The sequence below is a fragment of the Procambarus clarkii genome, chromosome 50, assembly GCF_040958095.1.
Source record: "Procambarus clarkii isolate CNS0578487 chromosome 50, FALCON_Pclarkii_2.0, whole genome shotgun sequence".
NCBI classification, from domain to species: domain Eukaryota; kingdom Metazoa; phylum Arthropoda; class Malacostraca; order Decapoda; family Cambaridae; genus Procambarus; species Procambarus clarkii.
The window spans coordinates 17,018,425-17,039,693 of NC_091199.1; the positions used below are offsets into that span (position 1 = coordinate 17,018,425).

The 21,269-nt window shown below is 46.3% G+C and overlaps 1 long non-coding RNA gene and 2 other non-coding genes across 3 annotated transcripts in view; 2 read left to right on the forward strand and 1 right to left on the reverse strand.

Moving 5' to 3' along the window:
- Positions 1-2,288: 2,288 nt before the first annotated feature.
- Positions 2,289-2,451, forward strand: LOC138351761 (U1 spliceosomal RNA). The gene has a single exon (XR_011222625.1). It is a non-coding gene; the product is annotated as a U1 spliceosomal RNA (small nuclear RNA).
- A 3,988-nt stretch (positions 2,452-6,439) lies between these two features.
- The window catches only part of LOC138351516 (uncharacterized), a 29,239-nt gene continuing 14,409 nt past the window's right edge, over positions 6,440-21,269 (reverse strand). The window contains exon 3 of the long non-coding RNA XR_011222481.1: positions 6,440-7,516. This is a non-coding gene — a long non-coding RNA (uncharacterized lncRNA). The remainder of the gene's footprint in view (positions 7,517-21,269) is intronic.
- Positions 11,036-11,198, forward strand: LOC138351758 (U1 spliceosomal RNA). The gene has a single exon (XR_011222623.1). It is a non-coding gene; the product is annotated as a U1 spliceosomal RNA (small nuclear RNA).

The following is a 21,269-nucleotide window of genomic DNA, read 5'->3' on the forward strand; positions in this document are numbered from 1 at the left end:
TTATCCTACCCGGGGAGGATTGATAGTGTGCAAGGCCTTAACTGTAGCCTATGTTCACCCAGCAGTGAATGTGTGCCTGGTTGTTAAACGATTTAGCGGGTCGTATTCCATGGGAAAATTAGGATTAAGGACCTGCCCGAAACGCTATGCATACTAGTGACTTTACAAGTTTAGTTTTGTTCATTTATTATGCACCCCATACCCATCCCGTGGGCGGTAGTGGAAAGGGTTACAGAGGCACATAATGGGCTCAGGGACTGAACCCCACAATTCATTTAGCTAAGCAAGTTACAATCTTGATGAGCTAGTTACAAAATTTAATATAAGTCGTCACATCAACAATGGGTTCGAAATCGACCTCAAGTACAGGTTCTAAATTAAGCAACTGACATATGTGGAGAGCTAGTGTCAATTTATATGTTTGTCCTGCACACCGCCCCCCCCCCCCCCCATCCAGTGGGCAGCGGTGGATAGATTACAATCACTCAGTTACTACCTACAGTTAGCAAACTCGGGATATTTAGCTAAAATTTCTGGTAGCAGATCATTTTGAATGAAATATTTACACATCGCTGGAACATTGGTTATAGAATTGTCTCTAAATTCACGTATCTTTTCGCACTCCATCACATAGTGACGGAGGGTGTGCGAATAATTTTGTTGACACAGTTTACATTTGGTCAAGTCTACATCAGCAGATAATGAGAATTCCCAGAGATATTTGTAACCGAGTCTAAGCCGAGCAGTAGTAACATCTCTAGAAGTCTGCTTATTTTATTGGATGATCCATAGATGTGTGGCTCCTCTTGCATGATAGTATGATGATAGATGGAATTACTGGTGTGAATTTCACTTTGCCTCAGATCTACAAGATCTTGTTGAAGTTCTCGGTGTACTGCTGCTCTCAGATTGCTCATTGACAATCCAAGGTTACACTCAACGGCTCCTTTAAAGGCAGATTCTTTGGCTAACTTATCAGCTCTATCATGCATTCGGAGGCCAACATGAGATGGAGACCACATGAAATGGACTCTGTTACCATCCTTAATAATTTTGTTGTATTTGTGCCTAGCTTCGGACACGAGCATGTTACAGTTATGTCTTAAAGAGTTGAGAGCATTTAAGGATGATAAAGAGTCACTTACAATTAATGTATCAAGTTTGGAGACTTGGTCACATTTCAGTGCAAGGATCAAGGCAAATAGTTCAGTCTGAAGGGTAGAGGCCCAGTTGTTTATACGGACTCCCCACTCAAAATACAAGCCATCGCCTATTGTCAGTACAACTGCACTTCCAGCTGCACCCGTGGTGCGGTGTAGGGAACCATCAGTGTATATGATTTGAGAGAGAGAATGCTCTGTGGACAGAGCATCAATATGGCTTAAGACGTTGAGCTTTGCCTCAAGACGAAGCTTGGGCTGATCTCTAATTTGCTTCTTGGGTGGAAAGGGAGGGATTAAAACTGGAAAGGGTGTAACCTCCCACGGTGCAGGAAAGTGCCGTTGTTGTTTCTCTTGGTACAAATCATGAACCTGATACATTCTGAGTTGAGTTCCAGTTTTTGTTATCCATTTGGAACAATGCTGATCTTCAACAAAGAAATTCTGGAGGGCTTCTGCGCAAGGATTAGGATGAGTTAGCCAAAGCATTTTTATACCAATTTGACAGTTAATTTCAGTAACACGATCAACAACGTTCAGAATATTAAGTTCCTTTCTCATATTAGGTATCTTTGTGGTTTACAAGAATGTGAGAACTTTTGTATATTGAAAAGAATACTAAAAACAATTGCATTTCTCATCGATAATAGAAATTTAGGATTCGATAAGTCCCTCATCAAACTGCAAACGCCGGACAGAAAACGGTAGAATTGTAGGTGGGACAAACGCTTTGCTCCAACACTAGTTAATTCGTCTTTAGATGTAAATGAAGTGAAATTCCTATGTCTGTGTTCCCTCTGGGGGACGCATAACACAGAAGACTGTTAATGAACTACTTGCGCTGACCTGTGGGATGGTAATTTAATTTTCCTTCCCACTTATTAGCTAATTATTTGAATAGGCAACTCGAAGCAGTCTGTGTCCATATCACTACTGTAATGAATTCCTATCTTGATTGTATTTACATTATTTCTTGTATCAAGCTTACCCATGATAAATTCCAAAACAAATAAAAATCAATGTGTTAAATGACAGTTCAATTGGAGGGCGGCAATAACATAAAGATAGCTGTGAGTGTGGTGGTACCCAGTCGTGGCAGGTGCGTGTTGCGTGTTAGAATGTCTTAGCATACTTACCTGGCACAGGAGACACGGTGATCACGAAGGCCGTTTTCCCAGGGCGAGGCTCACCATTGCACTCCGGTGGCGCTGACCCTTGCGATTAACCCAAATGTGGTTAACTCGGGTGCGAAATTTTTTATAGCGGGGGACTGCGTTCGCGCTATCCCCCTTTGTAATTGCCCTTGTGTTCGTAAAGTTGGTAAATGACACAACAGCTATACCACTCTCATTTGTTTCTTTAGCTAATGTTCTCGCAAGGTACTTTTTTTTTAAAACAAATATGCATATATTTGGTGTGGTTTCATCTTTAAAGCATGATACCTATTGAAAATGCACAATTCAAGACTTCATGTGGAGCCGTCCCAAATTTGTTTTCTCAAAGTTAGTGAGGATTTGGGAACCTGTAACTATGCTTATATGTAGGTTTCCCTTTGCTAATGATTAACCTTCGTCCTACCAGGATGCTTGTCAATTGCACTACATTGTCACCTGCCTCAGCATTCAATAACTATGTCTGCGAAATACATTGACAAGAAGGACAGACGACTCTGAGGGAGGTCTGTACTCAAATGGAAAAAAAGTGCTTATAGCAGTGTCAAACGAGCATTAGTTTGCCTTCCTGACTGCCTGCCTTTCCAGCTCCTGGCCAGGTAAAACAATAACTTTTTAATTCTAAAGGGTACCTCCCCCCTATTTCGTTTAGAACCTGATTACGAAATTTGCCTCGACAAATCTTAATTTGTTTCTTGTTGTCCATTCCACTTAATTGCCTTGCTTTTTTGTTCACTGCTTTGTTATTAATATCTTGTATTTATAACAAGATATGTGTGAAACATCCTGTATTTTATCAGTTAAAGAGGAGAGTGATAATAGCTAAAGCTCTATTATCTCTTTGAGATGCATTTAGCGCTATCAAAGAACTTGTGCCACATAGCGTTTCTCTTCATGTTTTACTGTTTAAAAGTCAAAACATGAGTTAAAAGGCCGCTGCACCAAACCCAAAATTTAGATGATTATACGTTCATTCGGCGCCAATATCTTGATCAATGTATCTAGAGCAGGTAAAAATATTGAAGCATCTGCTTTCCCTTGATCTTGATCATTCACAATTAAGAGCCCTGATATTAGGTAATAAAATTTAGTTTTGTTTCTAGTGTATGTTTGTGTTCGTATGTGCGTACGTACCCGATTGAAGAAGACTGATGGTGACAGTAAAGAAGTGTAAATATTATGTTAATAACAAGAGAGGATATTGCCGGAATAGTTAGTGTTTATGAATCTATTTTGCAAATATAAATATCTAACGGATTAGTTTTTACTTTTTTGGTATTGTTTATCGATTTGTTCTGATAGACCATTCCAACTAGGTTATTTATAAATATAAATACACACAGGTGGATACAGGAACAGAAGACTGCTGGGTCATGTTAGCAGGCTGAGAGCCGTCGATTCCCAGAGCCTTACCCACTATGTATAGTTCCCCTGAAATATTACCTGCCAATCGTTTAACAACTAGGTACACAGTGCTGCATGAATAGAGGAGTACATTTAAGGATAGGCGCCTATTATAGTCATTCTCCCCAGCCACAATGTGAAACACTGTGAAGAATATTTGTGTTCTATTTGTAAAGAATACCTTGCAAGAATTAACTATTTATTTTTCAGACATATTTAGGAATACGTGACTCGCCAGCCAGCCAGCCAGCCAGCCAGCCACAATCGTGACTACCTCCCAGCCGTTATGCGACTGCGTCAGTCTCTTATTTTGTCTGCCTTATTTTCAGTTCGTTTCTCTCTCTCTTACACTCTCTAACTCTTTCTCTCTCTCTAAAGTTCTCTCTAGCTCTCTCTCTAACTCTCACTCACTCTCTAGCTGTCTCGCTCTCACTGTTTCTCTCTCACTCACTCTACAAGCTGTCTCGCTCTCACTATATCTCTCTCACTGTCTCTATCTCACTGTCTCTCTCTCTTTCTCGCTCTCTAGTTTTCTCTAGCTATCTTTCTCTAGCTGACTCTCTCTCGGTCTGAATCTCATTATATATATATATATATATATATATATATATATATATATATATATATATATATATATATATATATATATATATATATATATATATATATATATATATAAATATAAATATATATATATATATATATATATATATTTGTCGTACCTAGTAGCCAGAACGCAATTCTCAGCCTACTATGCAAGGCCCATTTTGCCTAATAAGCCAAGTTTTCCTGAACTAATAAATTTTCTCTAATTTTTTTCTTATGAAATGATAAAGCTACCCATTTCATTATGTAAGAGGTCAATTTTATTTTATTGGAGTTAAAATTAACGTAGATATATGGCCGAACCTAACCAACCCTACCTAACCTAACCTAACCTATCTTTATAGGTTAGGTTAGGTTAGGTAGCCGAAAAAGTTAGGTTAGGTTAGGTTAGGTAGGTTAGGTAGTCGAAAAAACATTAATTCATGAAAACTTGGCTTATTAGGCAAATCGGGCCTTGCATAGTAGGCTGAGAAGTGCGTTCTGGCTACTAGGTACGACATATATATATATAAATATATATATATATATATATATATATATATATATATATATATATATATATATGTCGTACCTAATAGCCAGAACGCACTTCTCAGCCAACTATGCATGGCCCAATTTGCCTAATAAGCCAAGTTTTCATGAATTAATGTTTTTTCGACTACCTAACCTAACCAAACTTTTTCTGCTACCTAACCTAACCTAACCGATAGAGATAGGTTAGGTTAGGTTAGGTAGGGTTGGTTAGGTTCGGTCATATATCTACGTTAATTTTAACTCCAATAAAAAAAAATTGACCTCATACATAATGAAATGGGTAGCTTTATCATTTCATAAGAAAAAAATTAGGAAAAATATATTAATTCAGGAAAACTTGGCTTATTAGGCAAATCGGGCCTTGCATAGTAGGCTGAGAAGTGCGTTCTGGCTATTAGGTACGACATATATATATATAAATATATATATATATATATATATATATATATATATATATATATATATATATATATATATATATATACACAATATGGGCCGGGGTTCATCGACGTTATAATCGTTTATTTGCGCTCACTAATTCACACCAATAGTCTACAATTAAGAGGCATTCATGTTAAGTGTCTATATTATCAGGGCCCATAATTGTGAATGTGTATATAATACCTGCATAATAAATTGCTGGTCTAACTTGTCAAGTTATCGTTGGCTTCTGCTTTGGGGGGGGGGCCATCGGTCGTGATCATGCCTTTCTCTGCACTCAGGCACTCACTCCCTCCTACACGTCTGGTAGGCTTGGCTGTTGATCCTATACATATATTTGTGTTTATACATATCCCGCGTTCGATTCCCGGTCGGAACTGAAATGGAAGGGCACCTTTCCCTTCATCTGATGCATCTGTTCACCTTGTATTAAATAATTTTCCATAAGTTGAACAATTGGTGACGTGGGTGGCCTCGTGGGAGAAGTTGATTAATAGTTGGCCTGTTATAGGGCGACCCGGATAGCTCTATATACTTACTGGCTTCCTTTCCCCGACTATGGAGAAACGTTGGGAGATGATGCACTATATATATCTTCAGTTCCCTGCAAACCACAGAATTTTCTACGAAAAAAAACAAGCAACGAATTAGATAATTATTTGTGAGAAATTAAACATTTTAAGGCATACAACGCATCACAGAACATATTCATGTGAATATAACACATTAATAATGATTATTTTGTACAGTTGCATATAGTCAGCCCTAAGAAAATGAGGGAGTCCGTACGTGTAGGTACAACTAAAAGTTTGTGATTTATTACTCTAGGAAGCCAACACAGAGGCTAAATGAAGTGTTACATCAAGTGCAAGCATTAATTGCTGACGTTTGTATTTGTAGTCACAATGGGAGAAATATGCACGTTGCTGTGTGCTGTCGCGCGCACACGAACACAAATGTGCTTAATTGAACAGTCTTTGTGGCGCAGTGGTTTGCAGTGCACTTGCCCGGCGCTTTGCAAGCCCTTTGGCCAGGGCTTCTTATCCTACCCGGGGTGGATTGATAGTGTGCAAGGCCTTAACTGTAGCCTATGTTCACCCAGCAGTGAATGTGTGCCTGGGGGTTGTTAAACGATTTAGCGGGTCGTATTCCATGGGAAAATTAGGATTAAGGACCTGCCCGAAACGCTATGCTTACTAGTGACTTTACAAGTTTAGTTTTGTTCATTTATTATGCACCCCATACCCATCCCGTGGGCGGTAGTGGAAAGGGTTACAGAGGCACATAATGGGCTCAGGGACTGAACCCCACAATTCATTTAGCTAAGCAAGTTACAATCTTGATGAGCTAGTTACAAAATTTAATACATCAAAATTTAAGTCGTCACATCAACAATGGGTTCGAGATCGACCTCAAGTACAGGTTCTAAATTAAGCAACTGACATATGTGGAGAGCTAGTGTCAATTTATATGTTTGTCCTGCACACCGCCCCCCATCCAGTGGGCAGCGGTGGATAGATTACAATCACTCAGTTACTACCTACAGTTAGCAAACTCGGGATATTTAGCTAAAATTTCTGGTAGCAGATCATTTTGAATGAAATATTTACACATCGCTGGAACATTGGTTATAGAATTGTCTCTAAATTCACGTATCTTTTCGCACTCCATCACATAGTGACGGAGGGTGTGCGAATAATTTTGTTGACACAGTTTACATTTGGTCAAGTCTACATCAGCAGATAATGAGAATTCCCAGAGATATTTGTAACCGAGTCTAAGCCGAGCAGTAGTAACATCTCTAGAAGTCTGCTTATTTTATTGGATGATCCATAGATGTGTGGCTCCTCTTGCATGATAGTATGATGATAGATGGAATTACTGGTGTGAATTTCACTTTGCCTCAGATCTACAAGATCTTGTTGAAGTTCTCGGTGTACTGCTGCTCTCAGATTGCTCATTGACAATCCAAGGTTACACTCAACGGCTCCTTTAAAGGCAGATTCTTTGGCTAACTTATCAGCTCTATCATGCATTCGGAGGCCAACATGAGATGGAGACCACATGAAATGGACTCTGTTACCATCCTTAATAATTTTGTTGTATTTGTGTCTACACCAAGACCCGCAACCAGGACAAGGTGGAAGATTTTGCACACGTGCTCGAGGAAGCTCTTCCTGGCCCAGCTGGGGTCACTGCCTGTAAAAGATGGGAGCACTTCAGAGACGCTGTGTTCAACGCTGCCATTTCCACCTTTGGCAAGAAGACCAGCAGGTCGGCAGACTGGTTCGAGGCTCACTCGGAAGAGATGACACCTGTAATCGAAGAAAAGAGAAACGCCTTGGCAGCCTACAAAGCCTGCCCAAGTCGGCGCAACTTACAGATCCTTCGGGCCGTCCGCTGCAAAGTGCAGCAGAGCGCCAGGCGATGTGCCAACAACTATTGGCTCCAGCTCTGCTCCCAGATACAGACTGCAGCGGATACAGGCAATGTAAGGGGAATGTATGACGGCATCAAGCAGGCCCTCGGCCCAATCCAGAAGAAGACCGCTCCTCTGAAATCTGCCACTGGCGAGGTGATTCAGGACCAGACACTGCAGCTGAAGCGCTGGGTCGAGCACTACTCTGAGCTATACGCCAGGGACAATGTGGTCACCGAAGATGCCCTGAGCGCCATTGAGTGTCTGCCTGTGTTAATGGAGCTCGACAGTGAACCGACCCTGGAAGAACTCAGCGATGCCCTAGACTCCCTTGCTTCTGGTAAAGCTCCTGGCAAAGATGGCATTCCTGCTGAGACCTTGAAGTGCTGCAGAGGTAGCCTGCTCATGGAGCTGCACGAAATTCTCTGCCTCTGCTGGGAAGAAGGAGAGGTGCCACAGGACATGAGGGATGCCAACATCGTCACACTGTATAAGAATAAAGGTGACAGGGGCGACTGCAACAACTACCGTGGAATCTCCCTCCTCAGTATTGTCGGAAAGCTGTTTGCTCGAGTCGCATTGAAGAGGCTCCAAGTACTTGCAGAGAGAGTTTATCCAGAATCACAATGTGGATTCAGAGCTGGCAGGTCCACCATCGACATGGTCTTTTCCCTCAGACAACTGCAGGAGAAATGCAGGGAACAGAAGCAGCCACTCTTTGTAGCCTTCATAGACCTGACGAAGGCCTTCGACCTCGTCAGCAGGGATGGCCTGTTCAAGATCCTCCCCAAGATCGGATGCCCACCCAGGCTCCTCAGCATCATCAGATCTTTCCATGAGAACATGAGGGGCACCGTGGTCTTTGATGGCCTAACATCAGGCGCCTTTGACATCCGAAGTGGAGTAAAGCAGGGCTGCGTACTGGCTCCAACCCTATTCGGGATTTTCTTCGCAGTTATGCTGCGGCACGCCTTCGGATCTGTCACGGAAGGCATTTACCTCCGGACCAGGTCGGATGGGAAGCTCTTTAACCTCGCCAGGCTGAGAGCCAAGACAAAGGTTCGGCTGAGGTGTCTGCGCGACTTCCTCTTTGCCGACGACGCAGCAGTCACTGCCCACTCAGCTGAAGACCTCCAACGGCTCATAACCCGCTTCAGCGAGGCCTCTCAGGCTTTCGGACTCACCATCAGTCTGAAGAAAACACAAGTCATGGGACAAGGAGTGGACTCCCCACCTGACATCGGCATCTCTGATTCCAAACTGGAAGTTGTTCACGACTTCGTGTACCTGGGCTCCACAATCTCTGACTCCCTCTCTCTTGATACGGAGCTAAACAAACGCATCGGTAAGGCATCTACTACCATGTCTAGACTGACAAAGAGAGTGTGGGCCAACAATAGGCTAACTGAGTATACTAAGATTCAGGTTTACAGATCCTGTGTCCTGAGCACTCTCCTTTATGGCAGTGAGTCTTGGACACTCCGCGCCCGTCAGGAAAGACGGTTGAATGCCTACCACTTGCGCTGCCTTCGACACATCTTGGACATCACCTGGCAGGACAAGGTGACAAACAACAACGTCTTGGGGAGAGCAAGAATCACCAGCATGTACACAATGCTGAAACAGAGACGAATGCGCTGGCTCGGGCACGTTGTGCGAATGGGCGACGGCAGGATCCCCAAGGATCTCCTGTATGGAGAGCTGAGGCAGGGAAAGCCTCCAGTAGGCAAGCCCCAGCTACGGTACAAAGACGTATGCAAAAGGGACCTGAAAGCCATGGACGTCGATCTTGCTATATGGGAGACACTGGCTACAGACCGTTCAGCCTGGAGGCAGTCTGTTCAACGAGGTCTCTCCAAGTTCGAGGAGTCACTTGCCAAGGAATCGGAGGCAGAGACAGAGAAGGAAAGCCGGTAACCAGGAAGACAGACCAGAATCGGACTTCGTTTGTGCTCGGTGTGGGATGGACTGCCACTCTCGGATTGGCCTCATCAGTCACACCAGACGCTGCACCAGGATTGACAACTAGGGCGCAACTCCATAGTCTCCCGAGACTGAAGGATGCCTACTATTTGTGTCTAGCTTCGGACACGAGCATGTTACAGTTATGGCTTAAAGAGTTGAGAGCATTTAAGGATGATAAAGTGTCACTTACAATTAATGTATCAAGTTTGGAGACTTGGTCACATTTCAGTGCAAGGATCAAGGCAAATAGTTCAGTCTGAAGGGTAGAGGCCCAGTTGTTTATACGGACTCCCCACTCAAAATACAAGCCATCGCCCATTGTCAGTACAACTGCACTTCCAGCTGCACCCGTGGTGCGGTGTAGGGAACCATCAGTGTATATGATTTGAGAGAGAGAATGCTCTGTGGACAGAGCATCAATATGGCTTAAGGCGTTGAGCTTTGCCTCAAGACGAAGCTTGGGCTGATCTCTAATTTGCTTCTTGGGTGGAAAGGGAGGGATTAAAACTGGAAAGGGTGTAACCTCCCACGGTGCAGAAAAGTGCCGTTGTTGTTTCTCTTGGTACAAATCATGAACCTGATACATTCTGAGTTGAGTTCCAGTTTTTGTTATCCATTTGGAACAATGCTGATCTTCAACAAAGAAATTCTGGAGGGCTTCTGCGCAAGGATTAGGATGAGTTAGCCAAAGCATTTTTATACCAATTTGACAGTTAATTTCAGTAACACGATCAACAACGTTCAGAATATTAAGTTCCTTTCTCATATTAGGTATCTTTGTGGTTTACAAGAATGTGAGAACTTTTGTATATTGAAAAGAATACTAAAAACAATTGCATTTCTCATCGATAATAGATATTTAGGATTTGATAAGTCCCTCATCAAACTGCAAACGCCGGACAGAAAACGGTAGAATTGTAGGTGGGACAAACGCTTTGCTCCAACACTAGTTAATTAGTCTTTCGATGTAAATGAAGTGAAATTCCTATGTCTGTGTTCCCTCTGAGGGACGCATAACACAGAAGACGGTTAATGAACTACTTGCGCTGACCTGTGGGATGGTAATTTAATTTTCCTTCCCACTTATTAGCTAATTATTTGAATAGGCAACTCGAAGCACTCTGTGTTCCATATCACTACTGTAATGAATTCCTATCTTGATTGTATTTACATTATTTCTTGTAACAAGCTTACCCATGATAAATTCCAAAACAAATAAAAATCAATGTGTTAAATGACAGTTCAATTGGAGGGCGGCAATAACATAAAGATAGCTGTGAGTGTGGTGGTACCCAGTCGTGGCAGGTGCGTGTTGCGTGTTAAAATGTCTTGGCATACTTACCTGGCACAGGAGACACGGTGATCACGAAGGCCGTTTTCCCAGGGCGAGGCTCACCATTGCACTCCGGTGGCGCTGACCCTTGCGATTAACCCAAATGTGGTTAACTCGGGTGCGAAATTTTTTTTAGCGGGGGACTGCGTTCGCGCTATCCCCCATTGTAATTGCCCTTGTGTTTGTAAAGTTGGTAAATGACACAACAGCTATACCACTCTCATTTGTTTCTTTAGCTAATGTTCTCGCAAACCTCTCGCAAGGTACTTTTTTTTAAAACAAATATGCATATATTTGGTGTGGTTTCATCTTTTAAGCATGATACCTATTGAAAATGCACAATTCAAGACTTCATGTGGAGCCGTCCCAAATTTGTTTTCTCAAAGTTAGTGAGGATTTGGGAACCTGTAACTATGCTTATATGGAGGTTTCCCTTTGCTAATGATTAACCTTCGTCCTCCCAGGATGCTTGTCAATTGCACTACATGGTCACCTGCCTCAGCATTCAATAACTATGTCTGCGAAATACATTGACAAGAAGGACAGACGACTCTGAGGGAGGTCTGTACTCAAATGGAAAAAAGTGCTTGTAGCAGTGTCAAACGAGCATTAGTTTGCCTTCCTGACTGCCTGCCTTTCCAGCTCCTGGCCAGGTAAAGCAATAACTTTTTAATTCAAAAGGGTACCTCCCCCCTATTTCGTTTAGAACCTGATTACGAAATTTGCCTCGACAAATCTTAATTTGTTTCTTGTTGTCCATTCCACTTGATTGCCTTGCTTTTTTGTTCACTGCTTTGTTATTAATATCTTGTATTTATAACAAGATATGTGTGAAACATCCTGTATTTTATCAGTTAAAGAGGAGAGTGATAATAGCTAAAGCTCTATTATCTCTTTGAGATGCATTTAGCGCTCTCAATGAACTTGTGCCACATAGCCTTTCTCTTCATGTTTTACTGTTTAAAAGTCAAAACATGTGTTAAAAGGCCGCTGCACCAAACTCAAAATTTAGATGATTATACGTTCATGCGGCGCCAATATCTTGATCATTGTATCTAGAGCAGGTAAAAATATTGAAGTAAGTAAGTAATTATCAAAAGAAGGCACCAAACCGGGAAGGCTATGTAGCACCATCAAATACGCAAAATAATCAGAGGGCGCTAAATATCACCAAGGATGCCAATACGAGAACAAAAACGCATAAGGCGAACGATATCAAAAGTATCCGAGTCACCAAGAATTCTATCGAGGGACAGGTGACCGCGAGGGGCGGTCGGAAAGCAAGACACACGCTCGTCTTGGAAGTCAGGACATTCAAGAAGGACATGCACGACCGTAAGAGGGACAATGCAACTAGGACAATAAGGAGCAGGGCGGCGCTCCATCAAGTGACCATGGGTTAAGCGAGTATGGCCAATACGCAACCTCGCCAGAGCTGTTTCCCACCGCCGGTTACGGTGGAAGGAGGACGGCCACGAGGAAACACAACATTTAAGAGTACGTAGCTTGTTACCAGTAACAGACAACCAAGAAGCCTGCCAACGGGTAAGGACTGAGGAATGGATAACCGGGTAAAAGTCGGAATACGGAATGCCTTTACGAGAGATGGGACAAGAGCGGACAGCTTCCTTAGCGGCAGCATCTGCACGCTCATTTAAAGACACGCCAATATGGCTGGGAACCCAACAAAACTCAACCGACTTAAATTTACTGTGAACGAGAAACAGCCAATGCTGGATCTCGACAACTACCGGATGAACTGGATTAAAGCACCCGAGAGCCATGAGGGCACTACGAGAGTCAACAACAACCACAAAGGAAGACTGACAACGAGAAAGCAGGAGACGAAGAGCATAGAGAATAGCATAAAGTTCCGCTGTAAAGATGCTAGTCTCCGGAGGCAAGCGACACATATAAGTGCGATCAGGAAAAACAACAGAGTAGCCAACACCGTCCGCTGACTTAGACCCATCGGTGAAGACAGAAACGGAGCGGGAGTGAGAAGAAAAGTGCTCGAGGAAAAGGCGTTTTAGAACTGTAGGAGGGGTAAAAGCTTTAGTGATACGAGTCAAGGATGTACAAAACCGCGGAAGAGGGACCCTCCACGGGGGCAAAGAAGGAACAACACGAGGAGAAACATCAGAAATACGAACGGAAAGAGAATCCTGTAGGCGAGATAACCGGACAGAAAGAGGGAGGTGGTGAAGAGGAACAGGAACCGCAGGAGGGGTAAAAGTTAAAGCACGACAGAGGCGAGAGGAAGGATGTTGCAAGGACCGCGCAAGATAGCGAAGACAGTAGCGATCACGGCGGTCCTGGAGAGACAGGAAGCCAGTGTCAACATACAAGCTAAGGACGGGAGTCGAACGAAAGGCACCAGAACTGAGGCGCAACCCAGTATGGTGCAAAGCATCAAGACGGCGAAGAGTAGAAGGAGAAGCAGACGAGTAAGCAGGGCAACCATAATCGAGCTTAGACAGGACGAGAGAGGAATGTAAAGCAAGGAGAGTGCGCCTATCTGCCCCCCAAGAAGTATGGAACAAGACCCGAAGGAGGGTAAGGGACTTAGAGCACTCAACACGGAGGTAAGAGATATGGGGAGACCAAGACAAACGAGTGTCAAGGAATAACCCCAAAAGCTTCGCGGAATCTTTGTATTCAAGGGGATGACCATAAAGTGACAAAGAGGGACGAAGAACAACCCGTTTCCGCGTAAAAGTCATGGCACAAGTCTTAGAAATAGAGAACTTGAAGCCATGACCTGTGGCCCAAGACGACACGGCATCAATCGCAAGTTGAAGCCGGCGTTGAAGGAGAGGCGAATCATCACCCTGACAACAAAGGGTAAGATCATCGACATAGAGAGCGGAGAAGACACCAGAAGGAAGAGAGGAAAGAAGACCATTGAGGGCAACCAGAAAAAGAGTAGTGCTCAGAACACTACCCTGGGGCACACCTTCGTATTGCTGAAAAGAGGGAGAGAGAGCGGTACCAAGGCGCACCCGAAAGGAACGACGAGAGAGGAAGCTGCGGAGAAAGAGAGGGAGATGACCACGAAGGCCAAAAGAATGAAGTTGAGATAGGATATGATAACGCCAAGTGGTGTCGTAAGCCTTTTCTAGGTCAAAAAGGACGGCAACAACGGAGGTCTTCGCAGCAAAAGCAGTACGAATATAGACCTCCAAGTTCACCAGGACATCTGTCGTGCTGCGGCACTTGCGGAAACCAAATTGAGAAGGGGAGAGGAGGTGATGGTGTTCCAGGAACCACATCAGACGAACGTTAACCATACGTTCAAAGAGTTTGCAGACACAACTTGTGAGAGCAATAGGGCGAAAGTCCTTAGGGGAAGTACCCAGAGACCCCGGTTTGCGAACAGGGAGGACAACGGCATCGAGCCAGTCCTCAGGGACTGACGACGACTCCCAGATCCGATTATACAGACTCAGTAAATACTGAGACGTGCTCGGAGGGAGATGGCGAAGCATCTCATAATGAATACCATCGGAGCCCGCCGCCGTAGAACCGCAGAGGGCCAGGGCAGAACGAAGTTCAGAGAGAGAGAAGGGATCATTATAGGGACGCTGAAGATGAGTGCAGAAATCTAAAGGACGAGACTCAAGGACAGGTTTACGAAGAAGGAAAGATTGGGGAAGATGAAGACCAGAGCTAACAGAAGAAAAGTGGGAACCCAGTTTGGAAGCGACCTGCAACGGGTCCGCCACAAGAGTATCATGGAGGTGAAGGACCGGTGAAACATCGGGAACGAACTTACCCGCTATCTTGCGGATACGCTTCCAGATCTGGGCCAGAGGGGTTTCGGACGTAATTGTCGAGACATAAGATGCCCAACATTCACGTTTAGCCGTACGGATGGCCCTACGGGCCACTGCACTCGCTTTCCGAAAGAAAAGAAAAGAATCGGTCGTCTGCCTACGGCGGTGCTTCTTCCAGGCTGCACGCTAACAGCGGACAGCCCGAGCACAGTCCGCATTCCACCAGGGAACGCACTTCCGTGGACCCCGAGAGGAAGAGCGAGGAATAGAGCGGAGGGCAGCGTCGAAGACAGTGTCATGAAAAAGGAGGAGAGTGCGAGAGAGGGGCAGAAGGGAGAGGTCAGAGAGAGTAGCACTGAGGGAAAATAGGGTCCAGTCCGCCTTAGCAAACTGCCACCTAGGGAAAGAGAGGGAAGGGCGAAAAGAGAAAAAGGAAACAAGGATGGGGAAATGATCACTTCCATGGAGGTCATCAAGAACCAGCCATGTGAAATCTAAGTAAAGAGAAGAAGAGCAGAGAGAAAGATCAAGACAAGAAAGGGTGCGAGTTCGAGAGTCCAAATGAGTGGGCTCACCAGAATTCAGAAGAGACAGGGAAGAAGAGAGGAGAAACGGCTCAAGGAGGCGACCCCGGGTATTCGTCAGAACGTCACCCCAAAGAGAATGACGACAATTGAAGTCACCCAGCAGGAGCACAGGCTCCGGCAAGGAGTCTAGGAGGTGTTTCAAATCAGGAAGAGAGAGCGGGACACTCGGGGGGAGATAAATGGAACAAACTGTGTACCATTTCCCCACAAAGATACGAGCAGCAGAACAATGGAGAGGCGAAGGAAAAAGTAAAGGAACAAAGGGAACATCAGCCCGAATCAAGAGAGCAGAAGAATTAGAAGCCCCAGCAATGGCTGGGGGGGGGGGAGAGAAAGGAATAGCCACGAAAACGACCAGGACGAGCACCAAGCATCGGCTCCTGGAGACAGACACAAAGGGGCGAAAACCGCGAAACCAGAAGTTGGAGTTCGAGGAAATTGGCGTAATAACCTCGAACGTTCCATTGAAGAATGGACAACGAGAAGAGAAAGGACAAAAACAGAGAACAAGGAAGAAACAAAGGCGAAAGACCAACAGAGCACGTTAAAGAATATCAGGGTCGGGATCAGGGTCAGCAAAGTCAGGGTTAGGGGGCATGGGTAAACTGAGCAAAGACGGAGGGAAGGAAACGGGAGAACAGATCAGAGGTGGGCGGGCAGGGTCCGGAGGAGGAGGAGGAGGAGACAACGGAGAGGAGCAGTCAAGGACAGCAGCAGGAAGAGGGGGAGTAGAAAGAGAGGAGCGCACCCCAGCAAGAGCAGCAACCGAAAGGGAAGCAGGGGCCAAAGAAACCTCCATAGCAGGAACAGGGGGTGCAAGCACTGAAACGGGAGGGGAAGGAGCAACAGAGCCAGAAGGAGGAGCTGAGGAAGAAAGCGAAGCCTTCTTACCCGCCGGGGAAGAGGAAGGAGAGGAGCCAGGCTTACGCTTCTGACTTAAAGAGACCGGTGTCCCAGCAACTACGTACCGGGCAACGGATTCCAGTGTCTCAACAGGAGAAGCCGAACGAGAGCACACACGACGGCCGTTAGGAGAGCGATGGACATCCGCCCGCACCGACAGGCGGCGGGGAGAGCCAATAGATGGAGGAAGAGGATGGGAAGGAGGATCGGAGGGGGACGAGGAAGAAGACACAGAAGACACGACAGACCGGGTAGAAGGAAGGGGAACCCCAGACAGAGGACCAGGAGGAGGATCCTTCGGGAGAGAACCCAAAGGGACAGAGGAGGGGGCAGTGGGCGCATCAGGGTCCAAGGCCTGGAAACGGTTGTGAGTCTGAGGAAGGCGGGAAGGACGAGGAGAGAAAGAGCGCAACACGCGAGCATAAGAGATATTAGTATAAGGCGGGAGCCGGCGAACCTGGCGCCTCGCCTCAGGAAAAGATAAACGCTCCCGGTGCTTCAAGTTGAGGACGGCTGCCTCAAGCTTGTAATGGACACACGCACGGGAGAAGGTAGGATGGGCCTCACCGCAGTTGAGGCAACGAGCCTGGGGAGAAGTGCACTCCGACTTAGAGTGACCTTCGCCACCACACAAAGGACAGAGAGAGACAGTCCCGGAGCAGCGGAGGGCACCATGCCCAAACCTCCAGCACTTGTTGCAGAGCCGAGGAGAAGAAATGTACTCCTGGACAGAGCACCTGGCACCAGCAAGAATGACAGAGGGTGGAAGGGTCCTACCATCAAAGGTAATCTTCACAACCCGGAGGGGTTGACGGCGACTACCATGAGGGGGACGAGTAAACGTGTCCACCTGGAGAATAGAATGGCCCTGGGCAGCGAGGATATGTCGAATATCGTCGTGGCAGTCGCGTAGGTCCCGAACACCGGTCGCAACATGGGGCGGGAGCAAAATAGTGCCAACACTGGCATTCAACTGAACGTTCTTCGAGACCCGAACGGGGGTCTCGCCAAGGCAGGATAAGGCAGCCAAGCGGGAAGCAGCATCCTGAGAAGGAGCAGCAACGACACGTGTACCGAGACGAGTGGGGTTGAAAGTAATGGAGGCATCCACGGAATCAATGAGATGTCGATGGAGGGAGAAATCGTCAGGAGGCGCAGAATCAAGAGGGAGGAGATCAAAATATTTGGCCCACGAAGCGGGACCAAACAAGGCTTGATAGGTAGCAGAACTGGAAGGAATCGAGCGAGGGCGGCCGTGACGAAGACGGCGGTGAGAACCCCCAGAGAGAGAGGGGTTAAAAGGCGCAGTAGTTACAACTAGAGAAGGAGCCACGCCAGGGGACGAGGTAGTCACCACTGGGGGCTTGGGGCTCGACCCAACCACAGAGGAGGGAGGGGAGCCAGAGGAAGGAGTCAGAGAGGCCAAAGGAGGAGCAAGGTCGGGGCCCAATGCAGCGGAGGCTACAGAGCCCGGTCTTCCAATACGGACCGACTCGGGGGCTTGGTCGCCCACCCCACGAGCCTGAGAAGGTAAACCAGAAGAAGCCGAAGCAGGGGTAATCATCTTGACGAAAGAAAGAATTCACTCACGAATGTGCCCCCACACCCACCATGGAGCCACAATTAGAGGCAGGACACCCAACAAGAAGCTATCGCCGATCTTGTCGGGGCCTCCTAGGGGTGCGTCGCGAGTATACGCCCCACAAACGCCACCTTAAGAAACCGACAGTCCGTCGAGATCGGGTTCAGTGACGAAGTGGGGATTGACAATAAAAGGTTCCCCTCGCTCTCGACGTCGGGTACTGCAGTTCTACGGGTGCATGAGTATGCCTCCTCAAGCACCCGGGCGTCAAAATAGAAGAAGTCCAAGGGAAGAACCAGAACGAGCAAAAGGTCGGTAGGAAACGGCAAGCAGATAGGAGAAGAGGGGGGAGAAAAACGAAACAGAAGGAAAAGGAAAAGATGCCCAGCAGAATTGGAGAGGACGGCAGCAGGAGCACAAGGCTAGAAAAGGACAGAGGACTGTCCCAAGGAGCATCACACTCCGGCAGCCGCCCACTAAGCCCCCACACGGCGACAACGAGCTGAGCGGGGAGGGGGAACTGGACTTTAAGAATGCCTTCAACATGGTAAGAAGAGATGCAGTACTTTGTGCCGTACATCGCCATTTCCGGCCCCTCTACCCGTTCATACTATCGTGCTACAGTGGCGAGTCAAAACTGCTCTTTGGTGAACATGAAATCAGATCATGTGAAGGTGTTCAGCAAGGTGATCCTCTTGCTCCCCTTCTTTTCTGCTTAGTCTTAAAAGAAATCACCAAAAGCTTGTCCAGCGAGTTCAACATCTGTTTTTTGGATGATGGCACTATAGCTGGCACCGTAGACCACCTCTTGTCAGATATCAGGAAAATAAGGGAGCAAGAAGAAAGCCTGGGTCTCGTCCTGAACCCTTCCAAGTGTGAAGTAGTCTCCTCCAACCCAGACATCGTAGCTAGAATAAGGTCTGCCTTGCCTGGAGCCCATGTCATTAGGGCCGAGAACAGCACCCTCCTTGGAGCTCCCCTCGGGTCTAACGCCATTGAGGAGATCCTCGACAAGAAAATCGCAGACCTTAGGAGGATGGAAGACAGAATAGGTGACATCGATGCCCACGATGCTTTTTATCTCCTCACCAAATGCCTATCCCTTCCGAGGCTAACCTACTTTCTGAGGTGCGCCCCATCTTACAACAACCCAAAGCTTGACGAGTATGACCTCCTACTGAAGACCATGCTGGAAAAAGTTGTTAACCTCTCCCTCAACGAATGCCAGTGGAAACAAGCCACTCTTCCTGTCAGGCTCGGTGGCTTGGGTGTCCGCACCGCCACCCAAATTGCTGTCCCAGCCTTCCTGTCTTCCTCCTCAGCATCAGATGACCTGGTTAAGGAAATTCTACCTGACACCCTGAGTGATGTAGCGGGGATACAGGACCCCCACTACACGGAATGCGACACGAAATGGGGTGCCATGACAGACCCAGCACTCAGACCAGCCATGCCGAAAGCCAAGAAACAATCAAGTTGGGACAGCCCCATTGTAGACAAAGAAACCACAGCTTTGCTGGAGGCAGCAACAACCCCCAGTGATCGTGCACGCCTCACAGCTGTGCAGGCTCCCCATGCAGGGGACTTCCTTCTGGCAGTCCCTATGTCTGCGACAGGCACACATCTTGATCCGCAGGAGCTCCGTATTGCAGTCGCTCTCCGCCTTGCTGCCCCTATCCACACTGTTCACAGGTGTATTTGCGGCAAGGCAGATGCTGACGAATATGGATTGCATGGCCTGCACTGTGGAAAATCGGGTGGTTGGCACACTAGACACGACGAAGTCAACGACATCATTAAAAGAAGCCTTGCCTCTGCTCAGTGTCCAGCGGAGAGAGAGCCCCGCAACCTACTGAACCGTGACTCTGTTAGCTTTGCCGGCCGACCAGACGGAATCACACTGCGTCCGTGGAAGGGTGGCAGGCAGTTAGCATGGGACTATACTTGCGTATCCACCCTGGCAACGACATACATCACCCTCTCTGCCGGCACGGCAGGAGCCGCAGCGACACACAGAGAAAAACAAAAGTCAGTCAAGTACAGGCAATTAGATCAAAGGTACAATTTCGTTCCAATAGGGTCTGAGACCCTAGGCCCATGGGGTGAGAGTGCAAGAAGGTTTCTTAAGGATCTTGGTTCCAAGCTCATTGACACCACAAGAGACCCTAGAGCAGCAAGTTTTCTCTTTCAGCGCCTCAGTGTCGCGATCCAGAGGGGAAATGCCCGCTGCATCCTCGGTTCCTGCCCGGCGTCGGAGGAGTTCGAGGAAATCTACAGCCTCTAGGAAGCGAACTTTTTCTTGTGTCCTCTTAATGTTTATTTTTTGTATAAAATCAGATATGTAACTGTATAACCTTGCATAATAAAGTGTACATCATAATAAAAAAAAAAAGGGGGTGGTAGGAGAGGTGAACACTCTTTCGTATTCAGAGTTAAATGTCAAGTTTTTCCCTGAGTGCTCTGTGTTCCCTTCTCTGAGGCTGTGGGTCCCTATAATTGCACCAGTGGTGGTACCCCCCTATATATATATATATATATATATATATATATATATATATATATATATATATATATATATATATATATATATATATATATAACTGAAAACTCACACCCCAGAAGTGACTCGAACCCATGCTCCCAGATGCCACGCAACTGGTATATACAAGACGCCTTAATCCACTTGACCATCACGACCGGACAAAATGAGGTGATAGCCGAGGCTATTTGAACCACCCCACCACCGGCACTCGGATAGTAAACTTGGGCATAGCATTTTACCAAATCACCTCATTCTTTGGGGCACACGTGAGGAACACAAATGCGAACAAGCCTGAATGGTCCCCAGGACAATATGCAACTGAAAACTCACACCCCAGAAGTGACTCGAACCCATACTCCCAGATGCCACGCAACTGGTATGTACAAGACGCCTTAATCCACTTGACCATCACGACCGGACAAAATGTGTTCCTCACGTGTGCCCCAAAGAATGAGGTGATTTGGTAAAATGCTATGCCCAAGATTACTATCCGAGTGCCGGCGGTGGGGTGGTTCAAATAGCCTCGGCTATCACCTCATTTTGTCCGGTCGTGATGGTCAAGTGGATTAAGGCGTCTTGTACATACCAGTTGCATGGCATCTGGGAGTATGGGTTCGAGTCACTTCTGGGGTGTGAGTTTTCAGTTGCATATTGTCCTGGGGACCATTCAGGCTTGTTCGCATTTGTGTTCCTCACGTGTGCCCCAAAGAATGAGGTGATTTGGTAAAATGCTATGCCCAAGATTACTATCCGAGTGCCGGCGGTGGGGTGGTTCAAATAGCCTCGGCTATCACCTCATTTTGTCCGGTCGTGATGGTCAAGTGGATTAAGGCGTCTTGTACATA